The sequence below is a fragment of the Delphinus delphis genome, chromosome 19 (genome assembly GCF_949987515.2).
Source record: "Delphinus delphis chromosome 19, mDelDel1.2, whole genome shotgun sequence".
NCBI classification, from domain to species: Eukaryota; Metazoa; Chordata; class Mammalia; order Artiodactyla; family Delphinidae; genus Delphinus; species Delphinus delphis.
Genome location: NC_082701.1, coordinates 38,623,831 through 38,648,523, shown reverse-complemented (window position 1 = coordinate 38,648,523; position 24,693 = coordinate 38,623,831). Strand labels below are relative to the sequence as shown.

Here is a 24,693-nt window from a genome sequence, read left to right as displayed (position 1 = left end):
AGCGCATGCACATGCGATGGCTGCCTACACAGCTGGCTTGCTTGTCTGTGGGGAAAGGCGAGATGGGTCAGGGCCTGGGTTCCTGAGGGGCTGAGAATCAAGGCAGGGATAGAAGAAAGGGGACAGGCCCACATCCCCTGAACCCACGCCGGTGCCCACTCACCTTTGTGGAAAATACGATTGAAAAGTGCCCGCAAGAATCTCTTCAGATGCCTCCAGAGTTGAGGGAAGAAGGGGAGGGGGGAGGCCGGGAGCAGGGTGAGCCCTGAAATCCAACCCTTGTCCGGTCACACCCCAGCAGCCCTCCCACCTCAGCCCCTTCAAGACCCCAGGGCTCCCCCAACCGCGCTGCACAGATCCTGCCCTGACCATAGTCACCACGTTGATCCCCACGTTGAGCAAGATGAAGCTGACCGGGATCAGAAGAATTGAGTATCCTTGCTCCTGGCATTTCCTGGGGATGGGGCCAGTGAACGGCTCGGCTCGGTAGTAGTTTCGCTCACCCATGGCCGTTGGTCCCAGGACTGCCTGGGCCCTCTGCCCTCCAGTTTTAACTGGGAGCCAGACTGGGTCATAATGGGGCAGGGGGTGAGGTCACAGTGAGGGAGGGGGATGAAAAGGTGGGCCCAGAGTGGCATTCCCTGGTAACCAGGGTCAGGTAAGCTGAGCCTGGACAGTCAAACAGGGCCCGGTGGCCGGCATACATCCCCTCGAGCGGTCATTCATTCGCTCACCGCCCGCTGACTCACTTGTTCAAATGACACATTGCGTCTCTTGGCCCCTCTTGAGACTAGGAAGACCTTGGCCTCAGAGGCCTGCTGAAGGCCTGGCTGGAGTCCAGAGCCTCAGCCTTCTTCATGCCCTTCACTGGGCCTGGAGCTGGACCTGCCCAGATGTGGAACCTCCCAGTTTGGAAGCAACTTCTTGTATGAGGCTCTCTGTGGACAGGGACAGCTGAGACACAGAGGAGGTGCCCAGAGACCAGGGGTTTGGAGTCTGCAGCTGCAGATGTACTTAGTGCATGGTATAGGACCAGGAGGGGCCTGCTGGCAGAACTGTGGCCACTAAACCAAAGGGACCCTCAGGCCAAGAAGGGGACACTGGCTTCTTATTGCAGGAAGCCAAGCGCAGGGACCCAGGCTGGCAGAAGGAGTGGCGCTTCCAAGCCACAGACCACCAATGTTTCCTGGACTCTGGCGCTCTTTATTCCTCTCTCCATGCCCTGCCGCCCCCTGCCCCTGCCCCCATTTGCTGCTGGTACGTTCATTTTCCCAGTCTGGCTCCCGTGCAGAGAGGGCCTGGAGGCCGAGGTGGAAGGTAGCAGCGAGTCGGCCCGCGCTTGGCCCTCCTGCGGTTGCCGCTTCAGCACCAGACTGTCATACACCTGGTAGTTGGCATTGCCTCCCGGGTTCCGGCTGAGTGGCATGAAGGTGGGCGGGGGTGGAGGGTGCTCGGTAGCCTGGACGTCGGGCAGGAGGTGAGAGGGGCGGAGGAGCAGCGCTGAGCTGGGAGCCGGCGCCCGCTGGTGCGAGGCCTCGGCCAGTACCGTGAGGGAGGCGGAGGTGGCCACAGGGCGCCGCAAGGGCAGGATCTCAGCCCATTCGGCCGCCGGGTGCCGCACCTCGTGGGGATCGCGGGAGTAATCCAAGTGTCCCGTGGAGGGATGCAGGCTGCGGTTGCACTCGCTGCGAGCACAGCTGGGGAGGCTACGTCTGTGGGCCGGTGGGGTGTCGCGCTACCAGGCTTCGGGCCCGTAGCCCCGAGGCACCAGAGCGGATGGAGGCTCAGAGCCCTCCACACCCAGACTCCGCCATGGGCCCAGTTGCCGTCCTTTCGGCCCGCGAGCCCCTCGACCTGCACCTGGCCGCCCCCACCGGCGCCCAGCCCCGGTGCCGCCACCTGTGTGCCGGTGTGTCCCTCCACAGCTCCCTGCGACAAAAGCCCCCCCCCACACCGCCCCTCTGGCGTGTCACCGCGGCCGGGTGCGGGAGCGGGATCGAGGGCAGGGGCCGCTTCCCCGGTCCTGCCGGCCACCAGGGGCGGGGTCCTGAGCTCGGCGGGGGGTGTGGGGGCAAGGGTGGCCTTGCTGGGGCTGAGGGGCCGTGGCGACTCAATGGTGGCTCCCAGTGGCTTCGGGCAGCTGCTGTCGGGCAGGAGGGCCGGCCCGGGCTGCGGCCGGGCTGCGCCTAGCGCCGCGTGGGCGGGCAGGGCCGATGCCCAAGGGACCGCGGGCCCCGGGCCATGAAGCCTCCGGGGCCACGTCCCTGTGAGCGACGTGCGGGATCTTGGGAGGGGCGCCAAGCGCCCAAGGGTTTGCTGGGTCACGGCCGCCCTGGGCTGGGAGGTGGTCTCCAAACCCTCCGCCGCCGCCCGATACCCGAGACCTCCGTTCCCGCTGCCTGGGCGGGCGAGGGGGCCCTGCCGGGGCGGGCCGGCCGCCAGGCCGGCGTTAAGGCGCCAGCGCCAGCGAAACTGGGCCTCAAGAGGCCGCCCGCAGCCCCCGCCCCCGTCTACGGCCATACCACCCTGAACGCGCCCGATCTCGTCTGATCTCGGAAGCTAAGCAGGGTCGGGCCTGGTTAGTACTTGGATGGGAGACCGCCTGGGAATACCGGGTGCTGTAGGCTTTTTGCCTGCCGCTCCGCCCGCCTTCTCCTTTACTCGCCCGCGGCGGGGGCCGCCGGCTCCGCCCCCGCCGGGCCCCGCTGCAGGCCCCACCTCCTCAGGCCCCTCCCACCACGGCGCGCGACGGCGGGGGCGCTCCCCGCCGGCCCGGCCGGCCAGGCGGCCAGAAGGCGGCCCTGGAAGGCAGCCGCACCCCAGACGCTCCCGGGGTGGCCGGCCCGGACCCAGACTCCGCCGCCGGCCCAGCTGCCGTCCTTTCGGCCCGCGAGCCCCTCGACCTGCACCTGGCCGCCCCCACCGGCGCCCAGCCCCGGCGCCGCCACCTGTGTGCCTGTGTGTCCCTCCACAGCTCCCTCCGACAAAAGCCCCCCCCCACCCCGCCCCTCTGGCGTGTCACCGCGGCCGGGTGCGGGAGCGGGATCGAGGGCAGGGGCCGCTTGCCCGGGCCTGCCGGCCACCAGGGGCGGGGTCCTGAGCTCGGCGGGGGGTGTGGGGGCAAGGGTGGCCTTGCCGGGGCTGAGGGGCCGTGGCGACTCAATGGTGGCTCCCAGTGGCTTCGGGCCAGCTGCTGTCGGGCAGGAGGGCCGGCCCGGGCTGCGGCCGGGCTGCGCCTAGCGCCGCGTGGGCGGGCAGGGCCGATGCCCAAGGGACCGCGGGCCCCGGGCCCTGAAGCCTCTGGGGCCACGTCCCTGTGAGCGACGTGCGGGATCTTGGGCGGGGCGCCAAGCGCCCAAGGGTTTGCTGGGTCACGGCCGCCCTGGGCTGGGAGGTGGTCGCCAAACCCTCCGCCGCCGCCCGATACCCGAGACCTCCGTTCCCCCTGCCTGGGCGGGCGAGGGGGCCCTGCCGGGGCGGGCCGGCCGCCAGGCTGGCGTTAAGGCGCCAGCGCCAGCGAAACTGCTCCTCAAGAGGCCGCCCGCGGCCCCCGCCCCCGTCTACGGCCATACCACCCTGAACGCGCCCGATCTCGTCTGATCTCGGAAGCTAAGCAGGGTCGGGCCTGGTTAGTACTTGGATGGGAGACCGCCTGGGAATACCGGGTGCTGTAGGCTTTTTGCCTCCCGCTCCGCCCGCCTTCTCCTTTACTCGCCCGCGGCGGGGGGGCCGCCGGCTCCGCCCCCGCCGAGCCCCGCTGCAGGCAGTAGTCAAGGTGGTTTGCCTGCCCGAGCAGGAAGCTTGGGCGATGGCAGAAGCGGGAAGAAACTCTTGAGCACAGGTTCTTGGGATCCACGGAGCAGCGCATGCACATGCGATGGCTGCCTACACAGCTGGCTTGCTTGTCTGTGGGGAAAGGCGAGATGGGTCAGGGCCTGGGTTCCTGAGGGGCTGAGAATCAAGGCAGGGATAGAAGAAAGGGGACAGGCCCACATCCCCTGAACCCACGCCGGCGCCCACTCACCTTTGTGGAAAATACGATTGAAAAGTGCCCGCAAGAATCTCTTCAGATGCCTCCAGAGTTGAGGGAAGAAGGGGAGGGGGGAGGCCGGGAGCAGGGTGAGCCCTGAAATCCAACCCTTGTCCGGTCACACCCCAGCAGCCCTCCCACCTCAGCCCCTTCAAGACCCCAGGGCTCCCCCAACCGCGCTGCACAGATCCTGCCCTGACCATAGTCACCACGTTGATCCCCACGTTGAGCAAGATGAAGCTGACCGGGATCAGAAGAATTGAGTATCCTTGCTCCTGGCATTTCCTGGGGATGGGGCCAGTGAACGGCTCGGCTCGGTAGTAGTTTCGCTCACCCATGGCCGTTGGTCCCAGGACTGCCTGGGCCCTCTGCCCTCCAGTTTTAACTGGGAGCCAGACTGGGTCATAATGGGGCAGGGGGTGAGGTCACAGTGAGGGAGGGGGATGAAAAGGTGGGCCCAGAGTGGCATTCCCTGGTAACCAGGGTCAGGTAAGCTGAGCCTGGACAGTCAAACAGGGCCCGGTGGCCGGCATACATCCCCTCGAGCGGTCATTCATTCGCTCACCGCCCGCTGACTCACTTGTTCAAATGACACATTGCGTCTCTTGGCCCCTCTTGAGACTAGGAAGACCTTGGCCTCAGAGGCCTGCTGAAGGCCTGGCTGGAGTCCAGAGCCTCAGCCTTCTTCATGCCCTTCACTGGGCCTGGAGCTGGACCTGCCCAGATGTGGAACCTCCCAGTTTGGAAGCAACTTCTTGTATGAGGCTCTCTGTGGACAGGGACAGCTGAGACACAGAGGAGGTGCCCAGAGACCAGGGGTTTGGAGTCTGCAGCTGCAGATGTACTTAGTGCATGGTATAGGACCAGGAGGGGCCTGCTGGCAGAACTGTGGCCACTAAACCAAAGGGACCCTCAGGCCAAGAAGGGGACACTGGCTTCTTATTGCAGGAAGCCAAGCGCAGGGACCCAGGCTGGCAGAAGGAGTGGCGCTTCCAAGCCACAGACCACCAATGTTTCCTGGACTCTGGCGCTCTTTATTCCTCTCTCCATGCCCTGCCGCCCCCTGCCCCTGCCCCCATTTGCTGCTGGTACGTTCATTTTCCCAGTCTGGCTCCCGTGCAGAGAGGGCCTGGAGGCCGAGGTGGAAGGTAGCAGCGAGTCGGCCCGCGCTTGGCCCTCCTGCGGTTGCCGCTTCAGCACCAGACTGTCATACACCTGGTAGTTGGCATTGCCTCCCGGGTTCCGGCTGAGTGGCATGAAGGTGGGCGGGGGTGGAGGGTGCTCGGTAGCCTGGACGTCGGGCAGGAGGTGAGAGGGGCGGAGGAGCAGCGCTGAGCTGGGAGCCGGCGCCCGCTGGTGCGAGGCCTCGGCCAGTACCGTGAGGGAGGCGGAGGTGGCCACAGGGCGCCGCAAGGGCAGGATCTCAGCCCATTCGGCCGCCGGGTGCCGCACCTCGTGGGGATCGCGGGAGTAATCCAAGTGTCCCGTGGAGGGATGCAGGCTGCGGTTGCACTCGCTGCGAGCACAGCTGGGGAGGCTACGTCTGTGGGCCGGTGGGGTGTCGCGCTACCAGGCTTCGGGCCCGTAGCCCCGAGGCACCAGAGCGGATGGAGGCTCAGAGCCCTCCACACCCAGACTCCGCCATGGGCCCAGTTGCCGTCCTTTCGGCCCGCGAGCCCCTCGACCTGCACCTGGCCGCCCCCACCGGCGCCCAGCCCCGGTGCCGCCACCTGTGTGCCGGTGTGTCCCTCCACAGCTCCCTCCGACAAAAGCCCCCCCCCACCCCGCCCCTCTGGCGTGTCACCGCGGCCGGGTGCGGGAGCGGGATCGAGGGCAGGGGCCGCTTCCCCGGTCCTGCCGGCCACCAGGGGCGGGGTCCTGAGCTCGGCGGGGGGTGTGGGGGCAAGGGTGGCCTTGCCGGGGCTGAGGGGCCGTGGCGACTCAATGGTGGCTCCCAGTGGCTTCGGGCAGCTGCTGTCGGGCAGGAGGGCCGGCCCGGGCTGCGGCCGGGCTGCGCCTAGCGCCGCGTGGGCGGGCAGGGCCGATGCCCAAGGGACCGCGGGCCCCGGGCCATGAAGCCTCCGGGGCCACGTCCCTGTGAGCGACGTGCGGGATCTTGGGCGGGGCGCCAAGCGCCCAAGGGTTTGCTGGGTCACGGCCGCCCTGGGCTGGGAGGTGGTCTCCAAACCCTCCGCCGCCGCCCGATACCCGAGACCTCCGTTCCCGCTGCCTGGGCGGGCGAGGGGGCCCTGCCGGGGCGGGCCGGCCGCCAGGCCGGCGTTAAGGCGCCAGCGCCAGCGAAACTGGGCCTCAAGAGGCCGCCCGCAGCCCCCGCCCCCGTCTACGGCCATACCACCCTGAACGCGCCCGATCTCGTCTGATCTCGGAAGCTAAGCAGGGTCGGGCCTGGTTAGTACTTGGATGGGAGACCGCCTGGGAATACCGGGTGCTGTAGGCTTTTTGCCTGCCGCTCCGCCCGCCTTCTCCTTTACTCGCCCGCGGCGGGGGCCGCCGGCTCCGCCCCCGCCGGGCCCCGCTGCAGGCCCCACCTCCTCAGGCCCCTCCCACCACGGCGCGCGACGGCGGGGGCGCTCCCCGCCGGCCCGGCCGGCCAGGCGGCCAGAAGGCGGCCCTGGAAGGCAGCCGCACCCCAGACGCTCCCGGGGTGGCCGGCCCGGACCCAGACTCCGCCGCCGGCCCAGCTGCCGTCCTTTCGGCCCGCGAGCCCCTCGACCTGCACCTGGCCGCCCCCACCGGCGCCCAGCCCCGGCGCCGCCACCTGTGTGCCTGTGTGTCCCTCCACAGCTCCCTCCGACAAAAGCCCCCCCCCACCCCGCCCCTCTGGCGTGTCACCGCGGCCGGGTGCGGGAGCGGGATCGAGGTCAGGGGCCGCTTGCCCGGGCCTGCCGGCCACCAGGGGCGGGGTCCTGAGCTCGGCGGGGGGTGTGGGGGCAAGGGTGGCCTTGCCGGGGCTGAGGGGCCGTGGCGACTCAATGGTGGCTCCCAGTGGCTTCGGGCCAGCTGCTGTCGGGCAGGAGGGCCGGCCCGGGCTGCGGCCGGGCTGCGCCTAGCGCCGCGTGGGCGGGCAGGGCCGATGCCCAAGGGACCGCGGGCCCCGGGCCCTGAAGCCTCTGGGGCCACGTCCCTGTGAGCGACGTGCGGGATCTTGGGCGGGGCGCCAAGCGCCCAAGGGTTTGCTGGGTCACGGCCGCCCTGGGCTGGGAGGTGGTCGCCAAACCCTCCGCCGCCGCCCGATACCCGAGACCTCCGTTCCCCCTGCCTGGGCGGGCGAGGGGGCCCTGCCGGGGCGGGCCGGCCGCCAGGCTGGCGTTAAGGCGCCAGCGCCAGCGAAACTGCTCCTCAAGAGGCCGCCCGCGGCCCCCGCCCCCGTCTACGGCCATACCACCCTGAACGCGCCCGATCTCGTCTGATCTCGGAAGCTAAGCAGGGTCGGGCCTGGTTAGTACTTGGATGGGAGACCGCCTGGGAATACCGGGTGCTGTAGGCTTTTTGCCTGCCGCTCCGCCCGCCTTCTCCTTTACTCGCCCGCGGCGGGGGGGGCCGCCGGCTCCGCCCCCGCCGAGCCCCGCTGCAGGCAGTAGTCAAGGTGGTTTGCCTGCCCGAGCAGGAAGCTTGGGCGATGGCAGAAGCGGGAAGAAACTCTTGAGCACAGGTTCTTGGGATCCACGGAGCAGCGCATGCACATGCGATGGCTGCCTACACAGCTGGCTTGCTTGTCTGTGGGGAAAGGCGAGATGGGTCAGGGCCTGGGTTCCTGAGGGGCTGAGAATCAAGGCAGGGATAGAAGAAAGGGGACAGGCCCACATCCCCTGAACCCACGCCGGCGCCCACTCACCTTTGTGGAAAATACGATTGAAAAGTGCCCGCAAGAATCTCTTCAGATGCCTCCAGAGTTGAGGGAAGAAGGGGAGGGGGGAGGCCGGGAGCAGGGTGAGCCCTGAAATCCAACCCTTGTCCGGTCACACCCCAGCAGCCCTCCCACCTCAGCCCCTTCAAGACCCCAGGGCTCCCCCAACCGCGCTGCACAGATCCTGCCCTGACCATAGTCACCACGTTGATCCCCACGTTGAGCAAGATGAAGCTGACCGGGATCAGAAGAATTGAGTATCCTTGCTCCTGGCATTTCCTGGGGATGGGGCCAGTGAACGGCTCGGCTCGGTAGTAGTTTCGCTCACCCATGGCCGTTGGTCCCAGGACTGCCTGGGCCCTCTGCCCTCCAGTTTTAACTGGGAGCCAGACTGGGTCATAATGGGGCAGGGGGTGAGGTCACAGTGAGGGAGGGGGATGAAAAGGTGGGCCCAGAGTGGCATTCCCTGGTAACCAGGGTCAGGTAAGCTGAGCCTGGACAGTCAAACAGGGCCCGGTGGCCGGCATACATCCCCTCGAGCGGTCATTCATTCGCTCACCGCCCGCTGACTCACTTGTTCAAATGACACATTGCGTCTCTTGGCCCCTCTTGAGACTAGGAAGACCTTGGCCTCAGAGGCCTGCTGAAGGCCTGGCTGGAGTCCAGAGCCTCAGCCTTCTTCATGCCCTTCACTGGGCCTGGAGCTGGACCTGCCCAGATGTGGAACCTCCCAGTTTGGAAGCAACTTCTTGTATGAGGCTCTCTGTGGACAGGGACAGCTGAGACACAGAGGAGGTGCCCAGAGACCAGGGGTTTGGAGTCTGCAGCTGCAGATGTACTTAGTGCATGGTATAGGACCAGGAGGGGCCTGCTGGCAGAACTGTGGCCACTAAACCAAAGGGACCCTCAGGCCAAGAAGGGGACACTGGCTTCTTATTGCAGGAAGCCAAGCGCAGGGACCCAGGCTGGCAGAAGGAGTGGCGCTTCCAAGCCACAGACCACCAATGTTTCCTGGACTCTGGCGCTCTTTATTCCTCTCTCCATGCCCTGCCGCCCCCTGCCCCTGCCCCCATTTGCTGCTGGTACGTTCATTTTCCCAGTCTGGCTCCCGTGCAGAGAGGGCCTGGAGGCCGAGGTGGAAGGTAGCAGCGAGTCGGCCCGCGCTTGGCCTTCCTGCGGTTGCCGCTTCAGCACCAGACTGTCATACACCTGGTAGTTGGCATTGCCTCCCGGGTTCCGGCTGAGTGGCATGAAGGTGGGCGGGGGTGGAGGGTGCTCGGTAGCCTGGACGTCGGGCAGGAGGTGAGAGGGGCGGAGGAGCAGCGCTGAGCTGGGAGCCGGCGCCCGCTGGTGCGAGGCCTCGGCCAGTACCGTGAGGGAGGCGGAGGTGGCCACAGGGCGCCGCAAGGGCAGGATCTCAGCCCATTCGGCCGCCGGGTGCCGCACCTCGTGGGGATCGCGGGAGTAATCCAAGTGTCCCGTGGAGGGATGCAGGCTGCGGTTGCACTCGCTGCGAGCACAGCTGGGGAGGCTACGTCTGTGGGCCGGTGGGGTGTCGCGCTACCAGGCTTCGGGCCCGTAGCCCCGAGGCACCAGAGCGGATGGAGGCTCAGAGCCCTCCACACCCAGACTCCGCCATGGGCCCAGTTGCCGTCCTTTCGGCCCGCGAGCCCCTCGACCTGCACCTGGCCGCCCCCACCGGCGCCCAGCCCCGGCGCCGCCACCTGTGTGCCTGTGTGTCCCTCCACAGCTCCCTCCGACAAAAGCCCCCCCCCACCCCGCCCCTCTGGCGTGTCACCGCGGCCGGGTGCGGGAGCGGGATCGAGGGCAGGGGCCGCTTGCCCGGGCCTGCCGGCCACCAGGGGCGGGGTCCTGAGCTCGGCGGGGGGTGTGGGGGCAAGGGTGGCCTTGCCGGGGCTGAGGGGCCGTGGCGACTCAATGGTGGCTCCCAGTGGCTTCGGGCAGCTGCTGTCGGGCAGGAGGGCCGGCCCGGGCTGCGGCCGGGCTGCGCCTAGCGCCGCGTGGGCGGGCAGGGCCGATGCCCAAGGGACCGCGGGCCCCGGGCCATGAAGCCTCCGGGGCCACGTCCCTGTGAGCGACGTGCGGGATCTTGGGCGGGGCGCCAAGCGCCCAAGGGTTTGCTGGGTCACGGCCGCCCTGGGCTGGGAGGTGGTCTCCAAACCCTCCGCCGCCGCCCGATACCCGAGACCTCCGTTCCCGCTGCCTGGGCGGGCGAGGGGGCCCTGCCGGGGCGGGCCGGCCGCCAGGCCGGCGTTAAGGCGCCAGCGCCAGCGAAACTGGGCCTCAAGAGGCCGCCCGCAGCCCCCGCCCCCGTCTACGGCCATACCACCCTGAACGCGCCCGATCTCGTCTGATCTCGGAAGCTAAGCAGGGTCGGGCCTGGTTAGTACTTGGATGGGAGACCGCCTGGGAATACCGGGTGCTGTAGGCTTTTTGCCTGCCGCTCCGCCCGCCTTCTCCTTTACTCGCCCGCGGCGGGGGCCGCCGGCTCCGCCCCCGCCGGGCCCCGCTGCAGGCCCCACCTCCTCAGGCCCCTCCCACCACGGCGCGCGACGGCGGGGGCGCTCCCCGCCGGCCCGGCCGGCCAGGCGGCCAGAAGGCGGCCCTGGAAGGCAGCCGCACCCCAGACGCTCCCGGGGTGGCCGGCCCGGACCCAGACTCCGCCGCCGGCCCAGCTGCCGTCCTTTCGGCCCGCGAGCCCCTCGACCTGCACCTGGCCGCCCCCACCGGCGCCCAGCCCCGGCGCCGCCACCTGTGTGCCTGTGTGTCCCTCCACAGCTCCCTCCGACAAAAGCCCCCCCCCACCCCGCCCCTCTGGCGTGTCACCGCGGCCGGGTGCGGGAGCGGGATCGAGGGCAGGGGCCGCTTGCCCGGGCCTGCCGGCCACCAGGGGCGGGGTCCTGAGCTCGGCGGGGGGTGTGGGGGCAAGGGTGGCCTTGCCGGGGCTGAGGGGCCGTGGCGACTCAATGGTGGCTCCCAGTGGCTTCGGGCCAGCTGCTGTCGGGCAGGAGGGCCGGCCCGGGCTGCGGCCGGGCTGCGCCTAGCGCCGCGTGGGCGGGCAGGGCCGATGCCCAAGGGACCGCGGGCCCCGGGCCCTGAAGCCTCTGGGGCCACGTCCCTGTGAGCGACGTGCGGGATCTTGGGCGGGGCGCCAAGCGCCCAAGGGTTTGCTGGGTCACGGCCGCCCTGGGCTGGGAGGTGGTCGCCAAACCCTCCGCCGCCGCCCGATACCCGAGACCTCCGTTCCCCCTGCCTGGGCGGGCGAGGGGGCCCTGCCGGGGCGGGCCGGCCGCCAGGCTGGCGTTAAGGCGCCAGCGCCAGCGAAACTGCTCCTCAAGAGGCCGCCCGCGGCCCCCGCCCCCGTCTACGGCCATACCACCCTGAACGCGCCCGATCTCGTCTGATCTCGGAAGCTAAGCAGGGTCGGGCCTGGTTAGTACTTGGATGGGAGACCGCCTGGGAATACCGGGTGCTGTAGGCTTTTTGCCTGCCGCTCCGCCCGCCTTCTCCTTTACTCGCCCGCGGCGGGGGGGCCGCCGGCTCCGCCCCCGCCGAGCCCCGCTGCAGGCAGTAGTCAAGGTGGTTTGCCTGCCCGAGCAGGAAGCTTGGGCGATGGCAGAAGCGGGAAGAAACTCTTGAGCACAGGTTCTTGGGATCCACGGAGCAGCGCATGCACATGCGATGGCTGCCTACACAGCTGGCTTGCTTGTCTGTGGGGAAAGGCGAGATGGGTCAGGGCCTGGGTTCCTGAGGGGCTGAGAATCAAGGCAGGGATAGAAGAAAGGGGACAGGCCCACATCCCCTGAACCCACGCCGGCGCCCACTCACCTTTGTGGAAAATACGATTGAAAAGTGCCCGCAAGAATCTCTTCAGATGCCTCCAGAGTTGAGGGAAGAAGGGGAGGGGGGAGGCCGGGAGCAGGGTGAGCCCTGAAATCCAACCCTTGTCCGGTCACACCCCAGCAGCCCTCCCACCTCAGCCCCTTCAAGACCCCAGGGCTCCCCCAACCGCGCTGCACAGATCCTGCCCTGACCATAGTCACCACGTTGATCCCCACGTTGAGCAAGATGAAGCTGACCGGGATCAGAAGAATTGAGTATCCTTGCTCCTGGCATTTCCTGGGGATGGGGCCAGTGAACGGCTCGGCTCGGTAGTAGTTTCGCTCACCCATGGCCGTTGGTCCCAGGACTGCCTGGGCCCTCTGCCCTCCAGTTTTAACTGGGAGCCAGACTGGGTCATAATGGGGCAGGGGGTGAGGTCACAGTGAGGGAGGGGGATGAAAAGGTGGGCCCAGAGTGGCATTCCCTGGTAACCAGGGTCAGGTAAGCTGAGCCTGGACAGTCAAACAGGGCCCGGTGGCCGGCATACATCCCCTCGAGCGGTCATTCATTCGCTCACCGCCCGCTGACTCACTTGTTCAAATGACACATTGCGTCTCTTGGCCCCTCTTGAGACTAGGAAGACCTTGGCCTCAGAGGCCTGCTGAAGGCCTGGCTGGAGTCCAGAGCCTCAGCCTTCTTCATGCCCTTCACTGGGCCTGGAGCTGGACCTGCCCAGATGTGGAACCTCCCAGTTTGGAAGCAACTTCTTGTATGAGGCTCTCTGTGGACAGGGACAGCTGAGACACAGAGGAGGTGCCCAGAGACCAGGGGTTTGGAGTCTGCAGCTGCAGATGTACTTAGTGCATGGTATAGGACCAGGAGGGGCCTGCTGGCAGAACTGTGGCCACTAAACCAAAGGGACCCTCAGGCCAAGAAGGGGACACTGGCTTCTTATTGCAGGAAGCCAAGCGCAGGGACCCAGGCTGGCAGAAGGAGTGGCGCTTCCAAGCCACAGACCACCAATGTTTCCTGGACTCTGGCGCTCTTTATTCCTCTCTCCATGCCCTGCCGCCCCCTGCCCCTGCCCCCATTTGCTGCTGGTACGTTCATTTTCCCAGTCTGGCTCCCGTGCAGAGAGGGCCTGGAGGCCGAGGTGGAAGGTAGCAGCGAGTCGGCCCGCGCTTGGCCCTCCTGCGGTTGCCGCTTCAGCACCAGACTGTCATACACCTGGTAGTTGGCATTGCCTCCCGGGTTCCGGCTGAGTGGCATGAAGGTGGGCGGGGGTGGAGGGTGCTCGGTAGCCTGGACGTCGGGCAGGAGGTGAGAGGGGCGGAGGAGCAGCGCTGAGCTGGGAGCCGGCGCCCGCTGGTGCGAGGCCTCGGCCAGTACCGTGAGGGAGGCGGAGGTGGCCACAGGGCGCCGCAAGGGCAGGATCTCAGCCCATTCGGCCGCCGGGTGCCGCACCTCGTGGGGATCGCGGGAGTAATCCAAGTGTCCCGTGGAGGGATGCAGGCTGCGGTTGCACTCGCTGCGAGCACAGCTGGGGAGGCTACGTCTGTGGGCCGGTGGGGTGTCGCGCTACCAGGCTTCGGGCCCGTAGCCCCGAGGCACCAGAGCGGATGGAGGCTCAGAGCCCTCCACACCCAGACTCCGCCATGGGCCCAGTTGCCGTCCTTTCGGCCCGCGAGCCCCTCGACCTGCACCTGGCCGCCCCCACCGGCGCCCAGCCCCGGTGCCGCCACCTGTGTGCCGGTGTGTCCCTCCACAGCTCCCTGCGACAAAAGCCCCCCCCCACACCGCCCCTCTGGCGTGTCACCGCGGCCGGGTGCGGGAGCGGGATCGAGGGCAGGGGCCGCTTCCCCGGTCCTGCCGGCCACCAGGGGCGGGGTCCTGAGCTCGGCGGGGGGTGTGGGGGCAAGGGTGGCCTTGCTGGGGCTGAGGGGCCGTGGCGACTCAATGGTGGCTCCCAGTGGCTTCGGGCAGCTGCTGTCGGGCAGGAGGGCCGGCCCGGGCTGCGGCCGGGCTGCGCCTAGCGCCGCGTGGGCGGGCAGGGCCGATGCCCAAGGGACCGCGGGCCCCGGGCCATGAAGCCTCCGGGGCCACGTCCCTGTGAGCGACGTGCGGGATCTTGGGAGGGGCGCCAAGCGCCCAAGGGTTTGCTGGGTCACGGCCGCCCTGGGCTGGGAGGTGGTCTCCAAACCCTCCGCCGCCGCCCGATACCCGAGACCTCCGTTCCCGCTGCCTGGGCGGGCGAGGGGGCCCTGCCGGGGCGGGCCGGCCGCCAGGCCGGCGTTAAGGCGCCAGCGCCAGCGAAACTGGGCCTCAAGAGGCCGCCCGCAGCCCCCGCCCCCGTCTACGGCCATACCACCCTGAACGCGCCCGATCTCGTCTGATCTCGGAAGCTAAGCAGGGTCGGGCCTGGTTAGTACTTGGATGGGAGACCGCCTGGGAATACCGGGTGCTGTAGGCTTTTTGCCTGCCGCTCCGCCCGCCTTCTCCTTTACTCGCCCGCGGCGGGGGCCGCCGGCTCCGCCCCCGCCGGGCCCCGCTGCAGGCCCCACCTCCTCAGGCCCCTCCCACCACGGCGCGCGACGGCGGGGGCGCTCCCCGCCGGCCCGGCCGGCCAGGCGGCCAGAAGGCGGCCCTGGAAGGCAGCCGCACCCCAGACGCTCCCGGGGTGGCCGGCCCGGACCCAGACTCCGCCGCCGGCCCAGCTGCCGTCCTTTCGGCCCGCGAGCCCCTCGACCTGCACCTGGCCGCCCCCACCGGCGCCCAGCCCCGGCGCCGCCACCTGTGTGCCTGTGTGTCCCTCCACAGCTCCCTCCGACAAAAGCCCCCCCCCACCCCGCCCCTCTGGCGTGTCACCGCGGCCGGGTGCGGGAGCGGGATCGAGGGCAGGGGCCGCTTGCCCGGGCCTGCCGGCCACCAGGGGCGGGGTCCTGAGCTCGGCGGGGGGTGTGGGGGCAAGGGTGGCCTTGCCGGGGCTGAGGGGCCGTGGCGACTCAATGGTGGCTCCCAGTGGCTTCGGGCCAGCTGCTGTCGGGCAGGAGGGCCGGCCCGGGCTGCGGCCGGGCTGCGCCTAGCGCCGCGTGGGCGGGCAGGGCCGATGCCCAAGGGACCGTGGGCCCCGGGCCCTGAAGCCTCTGGGGCCACGTCCCTGTGAGCGACGTGCGGGATCTTGGGCGGGGCGCCAAGCGCCCAAGGGTTTGCTGGGTCACGGCCGCCCTGGGCTGGGAGGTGGTCGCCAAACCCTCCGCCGCCGCCCGATACCCGAGACCTCCGTTCCCCCTGCCTGGGCGGGCGAGGGGGCCCTGCCGGGGCGGGCCGGCCGCCAGGCTGGCGTTAAGGCGCCAGCGCCAGCGAAACTGCTCCTCAAGAGGCCGCCCGCGGCCCCCGCCCCCGTCTACGGCCATACCACCCTGAACGCGCCCGATCTCGTCTGATCTCGGAAGCTAAGCAGGGTCGGGCCTGGTTAGTACTTGGATGGGAGACCGCCTGGGAATACCGGGTGCTGTAGGCTTTTTGCCTGCCGCTCCGCCCGCCTTCTCCTTTACTCGCCCGCGGCGGGGGGGCCGCCGGCTCCGCCCCCGCCGAGCCCCGCTGCAGGCAGTAGTCAAGGTGGTTTGCCTGCCCGAGCAGGAAGCTTGGGCGATGGCAGAAGCGGGAAGAAACTCTTGAGCACAGGTTCTTGGGATCCACGGAGCAGCGCATGCACATGCGATGGCTGCCTACACAGCTGGCTTGCTTGTCTTGTGGGGAAAGGCGAGATGGGTCAGGGCCTGGGTTCCTGAGGGGCTGAGAATCAAGGCAGGGATAGAAGAAAGGGGACAGGCCCACATCCCCTGAACCCACGCCGGCGCCCACTCACCTTTGTGGAAAATACGATTGAAAAGTGCCCGCAAGAATCTCTTCAGATGCCTCCAGAGTTGAGGGAAGAAGGGGAGGGGGGAGGCCGGGAGCAGGGTGAGCCCTGAAATCCAACCCTTGTCCGGTCACACCCCAGCAGCCCTCCCACCTCAGCCCCTTCAAGACCCCAGGGCTCCCCCAACCGCGCTGCACAGATCCTGCCCTGACCATAGTCACCACGTTGATCCCCACGTTGAGCAAGATGAAGCTGACCGGGATCAGAAGAATTGAGTATCCTTGCTCCTGGCATTTCCTGGGGATGGGGCCAGTGAACGGCTCGGCTCGGTAGTAGTTTCGCTCACCCATGGCCGTTGGTCCCAGGACTGCCTGGGCCCTCTGCCCTCCAGTTTTAACTGGGAGCCAGACTGGGTCATAATGGGGCAGGGGGTGAGGTCACAGTGAGGGAGGGGGATGAAAAGGTGGGCCCAGAGTGGCATTCCCTGGTAACCAGGGTCAGGTAAGCTGAGCCTGGACAGTCAAACAGGGCCCGGTGGCCGGCATACATCCCCTCGAGCGGTCATTCATTCGCTCACCGCCCGCTGACTCACTTGTTCAAATGACACATTGCGTCTCTTGGCCCCTCTTGAGACTAGGAAGACCTTGGCCTCAGAGGCCTGCTGAAGGCCTGGCTGGAGTCCAGAGCCTCAGCCTTCTTCATGCCCTTCACTGGGCCTGGAGCTGGACCTGCCCAGATGTGGAACCTCCCAGTTTGGAAGCAACTTCTTGTATGAGGCTCTCTGTGGACAGGGACAGCTGAGACACAGAGGAGGTGCCCAGAGACCAGGGGTTTGGAGTCTGCAGCTGCAGATGTACTTAGTGCATGGTATAGGACCAGGAGGGGCCTGCTGGCAGAACTGTGGCCACTAAACCAAAGGGACCCTCAGGCCAAGAAGGGGACACTGGCTTCTTATTGCAGGAAGCCAAGCGCAGGGACCCAGGCTGGCAGAAGGAGTGGCGCTTCCAAGCCACAGACCACCAATGTTTCCTGGACTCTGGCGCTCTTTATTCCTCTCTCCATGCCCTGCCGCCCCCTGCCCCTGCCCCCATTTGCTGCTGGTACGTTCATTTTCCCAGTCTGGCTCCCGTGCAGAGAGGGCCTGGAGGCCGAGGTGGAAGGTAGCAGCGAGTCGGCCCGCGCTTGGCCCTCCTGCGGTTGCCGCTTCAGCACCAGACTGTCATACACCTGGTAGTTGGCATTGCCTCCCGGGTTCCGGCTGAGTGGCATGAAGGTGGGCGGGGGTGGAGGGTGCTCGGTAGCCTGGACGTCGGGCAGGAGGTGAGAGGGGCGGAGGAGCAGCGCTGAGCTGGGAGCCGGCGCCCGCTGGTGCGAGGCCTCGGCCAGTACCGTGAGGGAGGCGGAGGTGGCCACAGGGCGCCGCAAGGGCAGGATCTCAGCCCATTCGGCCGCCGGGTGCCGCACCTCGTGGGGATCGCGGGAGTAATCCAAGTGTCCCGTGGAGGGATGCAGGCTGCGGTTGCACTCGCTGCGAGCACAGCTGGGGAGGCTACGTCTGTGGGCCGGTGGGGTGTCGCGCTACCAGGCTTCGGGCCCGTAGCCCCGAGGCACCAGAGCGGATGGAGGCTCAGAGCCCTCCACACCCAGACTCCGCCATGGGCCCAGTTGCCGTCCTTTCGGCCCGCGAGCCCCTCGACCTGCACCTGGCCGCCCCCACCGGCGCCCAGCCCCGGTGCCGCCACCTGTGTGCCGGTGTGTCCCTCCACAGCTCCCTGCGACAAAAGCCCCCCCCCACACCGCCCCTCTGGCGTGTCACCGCGGCCGGGTGCGGGAGCGGGATCGAGGGCAGGGGCCGCTTCCCCGGTCCTGCCGGCCACCAGGGGCGGGGTCCTGAGCTCGGCGGGGGGTGTGGGGGCAAGGGTGGCCTTGCTGGGGCTGAGGGGCCGTGGCGACTCAATGGTGGCTCCCAGTGGCTTCGGGCAGCTGCTGTCGGGCAGGAGGGCCGGCCCGGGCTGCGGCCGGGCTGCGCCTAGCGCCGCGTGGGCGGGCAGGGCCGATGCCCAAGGGACCGCGGGCCCCGGGCCATGAAGCCTCCGGGGCCACGTCCCTGTGAGCGACGTGCGGGATCTTGGGAGGGGCGCCAAGCGCCCAAGGGTTTGCTGGGTCACGGCCGCCCTGGGCTGGGAGGTGGTCTCCAAACCCTCCGCCGCCGCCCGATACCCGAGACCTCCGTTCCCGCTGCCTGGGCGGGCGAGGGGGCCCTGCCGGGGCGGGCCGGCCGCCAGGCCGGCGTTAAGGCGCCAGCGCCAGCGAAACTGGGCCTCAAGAGGCCGCCCGCAGCCCCCGCCCCCGTCTACGGCCATACCACCCTGAACGCGCCCGATCTCGTCTGATCTCGGAAGCTAAGCAGGGTCGGGCCTGGTTAGTACTTGGATGGGAGACCGCCTGGGAATACCGGGTGCTGTAGGCTTTTTGCCTGCCGCTCCGCCCGCCTTCTCCTTTACTCGCCCGCGGCGGGGGCCGCCGGCTCCGCCCCCGCCGGGCCCCGCTGCAGGCCCCACCTCCTCAGGCCCCTCCCACCACGGCGCGCGACGGCGGGGGCGCTCCCCGCCGGCCCGGCCGGCCAGGCGGCCAGAAGGCGGCCCTGGAAGGCAGCCGCACCCCAGACGCTCCCGGGGTGGCCGGCCCGGACCCAGACTCCGCCGCCGGCCCAGCTGCCGTCCTTTCGGCCCGCGAGCCCCTCGACCTGCACCTGGCCGCCCCCACCGGCGCCCAGCCCCGGCGCCGCCACCTGTGTGCCTGTGTGTCCCTCCACAGCTCCCTCCGACAAAAGCCCCCCCCCACCCCGCCCCTCTGGCGTGTCACCGCGGCCGGGTGCGGGAGCGGGATCGAGGGCAGGGGCCGCTTGCCCGGGCCTGCCGGCCACCAGGGGCGGGGTCCTGAGCTCGGCGGGGGGTGTGGGGGCAAGGGTGGCCTTGCCGGGGCTGAGGGGCCGTGGCGACTCAATGGTGGCTCCCAGTGGCTTCGGGCCAGCTGCTGTCGGGCAGGAGGGCCGGCCCGGGCTGCGGCCGGGCTGCGCCTAGCGCCGCGTGGGCGGGCAGGGCCGATGCCCAAGGGACCGCGGGCCCCGGGCCCTGAAGCCTCTGGGGCCACGTCCCTGTGAGCGACGTGCGGGATCTTGGGCGGGGCGCCAAGCGCCCAAGGGTTTGCTGGGTCACGGCCGCCCTGGGCTGGGAGGTGGTCGCCAAACCCTCCGCCGCCGCCCGATACCCGAGACCTCCGTTCCCCCTGCCTGGGCGGGCGAGGGGGCCCTGCCGGGGCGGGCCGGCCGCCAGGCTGGCGTTAAGGCGCCAGCGCCAGCGAAACTGCTCCTCAAGAGGCCGCCCGCGGCCCCCGCCCCCGTCTACGGCCATACCACCCTGAACGCGCCCGATCTCGTCTGATCTCGGAAGCTAAGCAGGGTCGGGCCTGGTTAGTACTTGGATGGGAGACCGCCTGGGAATACCGGGTGCTGTAGGCTTTTTGCCTCCCGCTCCGCCCGCCTTCTCCTTTACTCGCCCGCGGCGGGGGGGCCGCCGGCTCCGCCCCCGCCGAGCCCCGCTGCAGGCAGTAGTCAAGGTGGTTTGCCTGCCCGAGCAGGAAGCTTGGGCGATGGCAGAAGCGGGAAGAAACTCTTGAGCACAGGTTCTTGGGATCCACGGAGCAGCGCATGCACATGCGATGGCTGCCTACACAGCTGGCTTGCTTGTCTGTGGGGAAAGGCGAGATGGGTCAGGGCCTGGGTTCCTGAGGGGCTGAGAATCAAGGCAGGGATAGAAGAAAGGGGACAGGCCCACATCCCCTGAACCCACGCCGGCGCCCACTCACCTTTGTGGAAAATACGATTGAAAAGTGCCCGCAAGAATCTCTTCAGATGCCTCCAGAGTTGAGGGAAGAAGGGGAGGGGGGAGGCCGGGAGCAGGGTGAGCCCTGAAATCCAACCCTTGTCCGGTCACACCCCAGCAGCCCTCCCACCTCAGCCCCTTCAAGACCCCAGGGCTCCCCCAACCGCGCTGCACAGATCCTGCCCTGACCATAGTCACCACGTTGATCCCCACGTTGAGCAAGATGAAGCTGACCGGGATCAGAAGAATTGAGTATCCTTGCTCCTGGCATTTCCTGGGGATGGGGCCAGTGAACGGCTCGGCTCGGTAGTAGTTTCGCTCACCCATGGCCGTTGGTCCCAGGACTGCCTGGGCCCTCTGCCCTCCAGTTTTAACTGGGAGCCAGACTGGGTCATAATGGGGCAGGGGGTGAGGTCACAGTGAGGGAGGGGGATGAAAAGGTGGGCCCAGAGTGGCATTCCCTGGTAACCAGGGTCAGGTAAGCTGAGCCTGGACAGTCAAACAGGGCCCGGTGGCCGGCATACATCCCCTCGAGCGGTCATTCATTCGCTCACCGCCCGCTGACTCACTTGTTCAAATGACACATTGCGTCTCTTGGCCCCTCTTGAGACTAGGAAGACCTTGGCCTCAGAGGCCTGCTGAAGGCCTGGCTGGAGTCCAGAGCCTCAGCCTTCTTCATGCCCTTCACTGGGCCTGGAGCTGGACCTGCCCAGATGTGGAACCTCCCAGTTTGGAAGCAACTTCTTGTATGAGGCTCTCTGTGGACAGGGACAGCTGAGACACAGAGGAGGTGCCCAGAGACCAGGGGTTTGGAGTCTGCAGCTGCAGATGTACTTAGTGCATGGTATAGGACCAGGAGGGGCCTGCTGGCAGAACTGTGGCCACTAAACCAAAGGGACCCTCAGGCCAAGAAGGGGACACTGGCTTCTTATTGCAGGAAGCCAAGCGCAGGGACCCAGGCTGGCAGAAGGAGTGGCGCTTCCAAGCCACAGACCACCAATGTTTCCTGGACTCTGGCGCTCTTTATTCCTCTCTCCATGCCCTGCCGCCCCCTGCCCCTGCCCCCATTTGCTGCTGGTACGTTCATTTTCCCAGTCTGGCTCCCGTGCAGAGAGGGCCTGGAGGCCGAGGTGGAAGGTAGCAGCGAGTCGGCCCGCGCTTGGCCCTCCTGCGGTTGCCGCTTCAGCACCAGACTGTCATACACCTGGTAGTTGGCATTGCCTCCCGGGTTCCGGCTGAGTGGCATGAAGGTGGGCGGGGGTGGAGGGTGCTCGGTAGCCTGGACGTCGGGCAGGAGGTGAGAGGGGCGGAGGAGCAGCGCTGAGCTGGGAGCCGGCGCCCGCTGGTGCGAGGCCTCGGCCAGTACCGTGAGGGAGGCGGAGGTGGCCACAGGGCGCCGCAAGGGCAGGATCTCAGCCCATTCGGCCGCCGGGTGCCGCACCTCGTGGGGATCGCGGGAGTAATCCAAGTGTCCCGTGGAGGGATGCAGGCTGCGGTTGCACTCGCTGCGAGCACAGCTGGGGAGGCTACGTCTGTGGGCCGGTGGGGTGTCGCGCTACCAGGCTTCGGGCCCGTAGCCCCGAGGCACCAGAGCGGATGGAGGCTCAGAGCCCTCCACACCCAGACTCCGCCATGGGCCCAGTTGCCGTCCTTTCGGCCCGCGAGCCCCTCGACCTGCACCTGGCCGCCCCCACCGGCGCCCAGCCCCGGTGCCGCCACCTGTGTGCCGGTGTGTCCCTCCACAGCTCCCTCCGACAAAAGCCCCCCCCCACCCCGCCCCTCTGGCGTGTCACCGCGGCCGGGTGCGGGAGCGGGATCGAGGGCAGGGGCCGCTTCCCCGGTCCTGCCGGCCACCAGGGGCGGGGTCCTGAGCTCGGCGGGGGGTGTGGGGGCAAGGGTGGCCTTGCCGGGGCTGAGGGGCCGTGGCGACTCAATGGTGGCTCCCAGTGGCTTCGGGCAGCTGCTGTCGGGCAGGAGGGCCGGCCCGGGCTGCGGCCGGGCTGCGCCTAGCGCCGCGTGGGCGGGCAGGGCCGATGCCCAAGGGACCGCGGGCCCCGGGCCATGAAGCCTCCGGGGCCACGTCCCTGTGAGCGACGTGCGGGATCTTGGGCGGGGCGCCAAGCGCCCAAGGGTTTGCTGGGTCACGGCCGCCCTGGGCTGGGAGGTGGTCTCCAAACCCTCCGCCGCCGCCCGATACCCGAGACCTCCGTTCCCGCTGCCTGGGCGGGCGAGGGGGCCCTGCCGGGGCGGGCCGGCCGCCAGGCCGGCGTTAAGGCGCCAGCGCCAGCGAAACTGGGCCTCAAGAGGCCGCCCGCAGCCCCCGCCCCCGTCTACGGCCATACCACCCTGAACGCGCCCGATCTCGTCTGATCTCGGAAGCTAAGCAGGGTCGGGCCTGGTTAGTACTTGGATGGGAGACCGCCTGGGAATACCGGGTGCTGTAGGCTTTTTGCCTGCCGCTCCGCCCGCCTTCTCCTTTACTCGCCCGCGGCGGGGGCCGCCGGCTCCGCCCCCGCCGGGCCCCGCTGCAGGCCCCACCTCCTCAGGCCCCTCCCACCACGGCGCGCGACGGCGGGGGCGCTCCCCGCCGGCCCGGCCGGCCAGGCGGCCAGAAGGCGGCCCTGGAAGGCAGCCGCACCCCAGACGCTCCCGGGGTGGCCGGCCCGGACCCAGACTCCGCCGCCGGCCCAGCTGCCGTCCTTTCGGCCCGCGAGCCCCTCGACCTGCACCTGGCCGCCCCCACCGGCGCCCAGCCCCGGCGCCGCCACCTGTGTGCCTGTGTGTCCCTCCACAGCTCCCTCCGACAAAAGCCCCCCCCCACCCCGCCCCTCTGGCGTGTCACCGCGGCCGGGTGCGGGAGCGGGATCGAGGGCAGGGGCCGCTTGCCCGGGCCTGCCGGCCACCAGGGGCGGGGTCCTGAGCTCGGCGGGGGGTGTGGGGGCAAGGGTGGCCTTGCCGGGGCTGAGGGGCCGTGGCGACTCAATGGTGGCTCCCAGTGGCTTCGGGCCAGCTGCTGTCGGGCAGGAGGGCCGGCCCGGGCTGCGGCCGGGCTGCGCCTAGCGCCGCGTGGGCGGGCAGGGCCGATGCCCAAGGGACCGCGGGCCCCGGGCCCTGAAGCCTCTGGGGCCACGTCCCTGTGAGCGACGTGCGGGATCTTGGGCGGGGCGCCAAGCGCCCAAGGGTTTGCTGGGTCACGGCCGCCCTGGGCTGGGAGGTGGTCGCCAAACCCTCCGCCGCCGCCCGATACCCGAGACCTCCGTTCCCCCTGCCTGGGCGGGCGAGGGGGCCCTGCCGGGGCGGGCCGGCCGCCAGGCTGGCGTTAAGGCGCCAGCGCCAGCGAAACTGCTCCTCAAGAGGCCGCCCGCGGCCCCCGCCCCCGTCTACGGCCATACCACCCTGAACGCGCCCGATCTCGTCTGATCTCGGAAGCTAAGCAGGGTCGGGCCTGGTTAGTACTTGGATGGGAGACCGCCTGGGAATACCGGGTGCTGTAGGCTTTTTGCCTGCCGCTCCGCCCGCCTTCTCCTTTACTCGCCCGCGGCGGGGGGGCCGCCGGCTCCGCCCCCGCCGAGCCCCGCTGCAGGCAGTAGTCAAGGTGGTTTGCCTGCCCGAGCAGGAAGCTTGGGCGATGGCAGAAGCGGGAAGAAACTCTTGAGCACAGGTTCTTGGGATCCACGGAGCAGCGCATGCACATGCGATGGCTGCCTACACAGCTGGCTTGCTTGTCTGTGGGGAAAGGCGAGATGGGTCAGGGCCTGGGTTCCTGAGGGGCTGAGAATCAAGGCAGGGATAGAAGAAAGGGGACAGGCCCACATCCCCTGAACCCACGCCGGCGCCCACTCACCTTTGTGGAAAATACGATTGAAAAGTGCCCGCAAGAATCTCTTCAGATGCCTCCAGAGTTGAGGGAAGAAGGGGAGGGGGGAGGCCGGGAGCAGGGTGAGCCCTGAAATCCAACCCTTGTCCGGTCACACCCCAGCAGCCCTCCCACCTCAGCCCCTTCAAGACCCCAGGGCTCCCCCAACCGCGCTGCACAGATCCTGCCCTGACCATAGTCACCACGTTGATCCCCACGTTGAGCAAGATGAAGCTGACCGGGATCAGAAGAATTGAGTATCCTTGCTCCTGGCATTTCCTGGGGATGGGGCCAGTGAACGGCTCGGCTCGGTAGTAGTTTCGCTCACCCATGGCCGTTGGTCCCAGGACTGCCTGGGCCCTCTGCCCTCCAGTTTTAACTGGGAGCCAGACTGGGTCATAATGGGGCAGGGGGTGAGGTCACAGTGAGGGAGGGGGATGAAAAGGTGGGCCCAGAGTGGCATTCCCTGGTAACCAGGGTCAGGTAAGCTGAGCCTGGACAGTCAAACAGGGCCCGGTGGCCGGCATACATCCCCTCGAGCGGTCATTCATTCGCTCACCGCCCGCTGACTCACTTGTTCAAATGACACATTGCGTCTCTTGGCCCCTCTTGAGACTAGGAAGACCTTGGCCTCAGAGGCCTGCTGAAGGCCTGGCTGGAGTCCAGAGCCTCAGCCTTCTTCATGCCCTTCACTGGGCCTGGAGCTGGACCTGCCCAGATGTGGAACCTCCCAGTTTGGAAGCAACTTCTTGTATGAGGCTCTCTGTGGACAGGGACAGCTGAGACACAGAGGAGGTGCCCAGAGACCAGGGGTTTGGAGTCTGCAGCTGCAGATGTACTTAGTGCATGGTATAGGACCAGGAGGGGCCTGCTGGCAGAACTGTGGCCACTAAACCAAAGGGACCCTCAGGCCAAGAAGGGGACACTGGCTTCTTATTGCAGGAAGCCAAGCGCAGGGACCCAGGCTGGCAGAAGGAGTGGCGCTTCCAAGCCACAGACCACCAATGTTTCCTGGACTCTGGCGCTCTTTATTCCTCTCTCCATGCCCTGCCGCCCCCTGCCCCTGCCCCCATTTGCTGCTGGTACGTTCATTTTCCCAGTCTGGCTCCCGTGCAGAGAGGGCCTGGAGGCCGAGGTGGAAGGTAGCAGCGAGTCGGCCCGCGCTTGGCCCTCCTGCGGTTGCCGCTTCAGCACCAGACTGTCATACACCTGGTAGTTGGCATTGCCTCCCGGGTTCCGGCTGAGTGGCATGAAGGTGGGCGGGGGTGGAGGGTGCTCGGTAGCCTGGACGTCGGGCAGGAGGTGAGAGGGGCGGAGGAGCAGCGCTGAGCTGGGAGCCGGCGCCCGCTG

The 24,693-nt window shown here is 68.6% G+C and overlaps 12 non-coding genes across 12 annotated transcripts; all 12 read left to right on the top strand.

Annotated features, from left to right (window-relative positions):
• Positions 1-2,508: 2,508 nt before the first annotated feature.
• Positions 2,509-2,627, top strand: LOC132415445 (5S ribosomal RNA). Its single transcript, XR_009517180.1, has one exon. It is a non-coding gene; the product is annotated as a 5S ribosomal RNA (ribosomal RNA).
• Positions 2,628-3,558: 931 nt separating this feature from the next.
• On the top strand, positions 3,559-3,677 carry LOC132415444 (5S ribosomal RNA). Its single transcript, XR_009517179.1, has one exon. It is a non-coding gene; the product is annotated as a 5S ribosomal RNA (ribosomal RNA).
• Positions 3,678-6,369: 2,692 nt separating this feature from the next.
• LOC132415443 (5S ribosomal RNA) lies at positions 6,370-6,488 on the top strand. Its single transcript, XR_009517178.1, has one exon. It is a non-coding gene; the product is annotated as a 5S ribosomal RNA (ribosomal RNA).
• A 931-nt stretch (positions 6,489-7,419) lies between these two features.
• LOC132415442 (5S ribosomal RNA) lies at positions 7,420-7,538 on the top strand. Its single transcript, XR_009517177.1, has one exon. It is a non-coding gene; the product is annotated as a 5S ribosomal RNA (ribosomal RNA).
• Positions 7,539-10,231: 2,693 nt separating this feature from the next.
• On the top strand, positions 10,232-10,350 carry LOC132415441 (5S ribosomal RNA). Its single transcript, XR_009517176.1, has one exon. It is a non-coding gene; the product is annotated as a 5S ribosomal RNA (ribosomal RNA).
• A 931-nt stretch (positions 10,351-11,281) lies between these two features.
• LOC132415440 (5S ribosomal RNA) lies at positions 11,282-11,400 on the top strand. The gene has a single exon (XR_009517175.1). It is a non-coding gene; the product is annotated as a 5S ribosomal RNA (ribosomal RNA).
• Positions 11,401-14,092: 2,692 nt separating this feature from the next.
• Positions 14,093-14,211, top strand: LOC132415437 (5S ribosomal RNA). The gene has a single exon (XR_009517173.1). It is a non-coding gene; the product is annotated as a 5S ribosomal RNA (ribosomal RNA).
• Positions 14,212-15,142: 931 nt separating this feature from the next.
• On the top strand, positions 15,143-15,261 carry LOC132415436 (5S ribosomal RNA). Its single transcript, XR_009517172.1, has one exon. It is a non-coding gene; the product is annotated as a 5S ribosomal RNA (ribosomal RNA).
• A 2,693-nt stretch (positions 15,262-17,954) lies between these two features.
• LOC132415435 (5S ribosomal RNA) lies at positions 17,955-18,073 on the top strand. Its single transcript, XR_009517171.1, has one exon. It is a non-coding gene; the product is annotated as a 5S ribosomal RNA (ribosomal RNA).
• A 931-nt stretch (positions 18,074-19,004) lies between these two features.
• Positions 19,005-19,123, top strand: LOC132415434 (5S ribosomal RNA). The gene has a single exon (XR_009517170.1). It is a non-coding gene; the product is annotated as a 5S ribosomal RNA (ribosomal RNA).
• A 2,692-nt stretch (positions 19,124-21,815) lies between these two features.
• On the top strand, positions 21,816-21,934 carry LOC132415433 (5S ribosomal RNA). Its single transcript, XR_009517169.1, has one exon. It is a non-coding gene; the product is annotated as a 5S ribosomal RNA (ribosomal RNA).
• A 931-nt stretch (positions 21,935-22,865) lies between these two features.
• LOC132415432 (5S ribosomal RNA) lies at positions 22,866-22,984 on the top strand. The gene has a single exon (XR_009517168.1). It is a non-coding gene; the product is annotated as a 5S ribosomal RNA (ribosomal RNA).
• The last annotated feature ends 1,709 nt before the right edge of the window (positions 22,985-24,693 follow it).